This window comes from Saccostrea echinata, unplaced genomic scaffold (assembly GCF_033153115.1).
Source record: "Saccostrea echinata isolate AGI-Se365-2 ecotype Australia unplaced genomic scaffold, CSIRO_AGI_Sech_v1 ptg000012l, whole genome shotgun sequence".
Lineage (NCBI taxonomy): Eukaryota > Metazoa > Mollusca > Bivalvia > Ostreida > Ostreidae > Saccostrea > Saccostrea echinata.
This window is the reverse complement of record NW_026889761.1, coordinates 21,716,917-21,719,999: the sequence shown is the minus strand read 5'-3', so window position 1 is coordinate 21,719,999 and position 3,083 is coordinate 21,716,917.

Sequence of the window (3,083 nt, the reverse complement as noted above, 5' to 3'; positions counted from 1 at the left end):
TTTTATGTTATTTCGTCACAATTTTTACTAGATAAATATAGCATATTAGATGCTTGTTACACTACCTATACTGGATTCCTAAACTTCCTAAATTTATGTCTATGAATTCTTGGCCTAAGAGTTCAGAACTCTGCAGAACGCTGGGGTTTTATTTGGATAAATACTTTTTTTTTTAACATTGTATGTATATTTGGAATAGTTTAGCCCAGATTATCATTTGCACTAGTGCATACAAGGATTTGTGAAACTTTTATCAAATGGTCGTTTGTTTGTTTGTTTGTTTTTTACTTTGTTTACAAATCATGTGCTTTGTTCGATTCTTCCCTTGTGTATTTATTATCTGTGCTACAGAGCGGATAAGATGCCCCTGTTATCGAACTGTTTTGTGTTCTGGTCCGAATATTAGCCTGACATACATGTATCTAAAAGCGGAAGAGATTGTAAAATTTAAAATATCCAGATGCAAACTCAGCATTTTAAAGAGTCATTTTCGTTGATTATTAACTAATTAACCCTGAAAGAGAAAAAATAGGTTACGATTTGAAAAACTTCTGTTAAGTACAATGTTCAAAACATTTAAACCAAAATTCAGTTCTCTCCAGATTTACTGGCATTAAAGCACAAAAAATCGAGACCATATTCTTCATGACACATGTTACCTACTATATAGTGTGCCCCTTTTAGTATGATGTACGCATATACTTATTCGAGTTGGTTGTGGTATAATCATTACCATATATGAATTATGAATGGTTAAGACACCTGAATGTGAGATACAAGGATTCATTGTGACAGATGTATCTTCTCTGGAGATTCGAAATTACCAAATGCCATTTCTTCTGGCAGACAGTTTTCTTTATCTTATTTGTAAGGAGCATTTGAAGTATATTTTGCATATATATATATATATATATATATATATATATATATATATATATATATATATATATATATATATATATATATATATATATATATATATATATATTCCAAAAAAATAAAACGAAATGGATAGAGGATAAGATATAACGTGACATGCAGATATTGTTGGTTACATGCAGATATATTGTTGGTTACTATTTGTCCCCCGCTTTCACTGAAAGTGGGAGATATTAATTTGGGTCTGTCTGTCCGTCCGTCCCTCTGTATTTCTGTCTGTCTGAAACGCTTTCGTTTCCGTGCGATATCTCGAGAACCCTTTGAGCTTTCGCAATGAAATTTCGCATAGCAACTCCCTATGGCCTAAAGAAGAACCGTATTGATTTTGAGGTCAAAAAAGGTCAAAGGTCAAGGTCATAAATTCATACATTCTGTCTGTTTTAACAATTTCGTTTCCACGTGATATCTCGAGAATCCTTTGAGCTTTTGCTATGAAGTTTTACATAACAACTCCCTGTGGCCTAAGGAAGACCTCTATTGATTTTGTGGTCAAAACGTCAGAGTTCAAGGCCGTAAATTTATACATTCCGTCTTTGTGTAACACTTTTGTTTTCGGGCGATATCTCAAGAAGCTTTTGAGCTTTTGCAATGAAATTTTATACCATTACTCCCTAGGGCCTCTCTCACCCATCTCAAAGTGTCCCGCCCGTTTTTTAATTATTATTTACATGTATTAAAAGTCGCATGGCACTATTTTTAGCACAGGGGCTTGTGGAGAGTTATTACGTATAATACAGGTTGTCGGCGGACATTATATTCTTATTACATCTATTAGAACTGTTTAGTAAAGGCTAAATTAGACACCATGTATTGATTAAAATTTGGACAATATCAAACGTCAATATAAACATTATATGTGAGTTAATATTTGCGTTTAATTTGCTTTATGATCAAGTTCCTCCGTGATCTAGTGATATGTTGCTCACTTAGCAAGCGAGAGACCCGGGTTCAATTCCCGGACGATTCTCTTTTTTAGGTCACCTGAGTCACTCAGGTGACCTATTGCTATCTGTTTTCGTCCGTCGTCGTGCGTCGTGCGACGTGCGTTAACATTTGAACATTTTTAGCTTCTTCTCTGAAACCGCTTTACCAATTTCAACCAAATTTGGCATAAAGCATCTATGGGTAAAGTGGAACAAAAATTGTGAATTTCATGGTCCCTGCCCCCCGGGGCCTGAGGGATGGGGCTAAAACCACCAAAATTAATGCAATCTTTAAAAATCTTCTTCTTTACTCCTGGACATCAAGCAGTCAAACTGTTGGCATGATTGTAATTAGCATTGAGCCCTCTACCAAAATTGTGAAATTCATGGCCCCGGGGTCAGGGGTTTTGGTGCTAGGGCGGGGCTATATAGAGCATATAGTGAAAATGCATTATTATTTTGAAAATCTTCTTCTCTGCTCCTGGGTATCAAATAAACTAACTAAGTACATAGTTATGATGAGCAAGAGTGCCTCTTCCAAAATTGTGAATTTCATGGCCCCAGGGTCAGGAGTTCTGGTGAAAAAAAGAGGGGTCTATTGATTATAAATTGAAAATGCATTAATTCTTTGAAAATCTTCTTCTCTGTTCCTGGGTATCAAATAAAGTAACTAAGTACATAGTTATGATGAGCAAGAGTGCCTCTTCCAAAATTGTGAATTTCATGGCCCCAGGGTCAGGGGTTCTGGTGAAAAGGGGGGGGGGGTCTATTGATTATATAGTGAAAATGCACTAGTTCTTTGAAAATCTTCTTCTCTGTTTCTGGGTATTAAATAAACTAACCAAGTATATAGTTATGATGAGCAAGAGTATCTCTTCCAAAATTGTGAATTTTATGGCCCCTGGGTCAGGGGTTCTGGTGAAAAGGGGGGGGGCTCTATTTATTATATTGTGAAAATGCACTAATTCTATGGAAATCTTCTTCTCTGTTCCTGGGTATTAAATAAACTAACCAAGTATATAGTTATGATGAGCAAGAGTGCCTCTTCCAAAATTGTGAAATTCATGGCCCCAGGGTCAGGGGTTCTGGTGTTAGGGTGGGGCTCTATTGATTATCTAGTGAAAATGCACTAATTCTTTGAAAATCTTCTTCTCCGCTCCTGGGTATTAAATTAAGTAACTAAGTACATAGTTATGATGAACAAGAGTGCCTCTTCCAAAA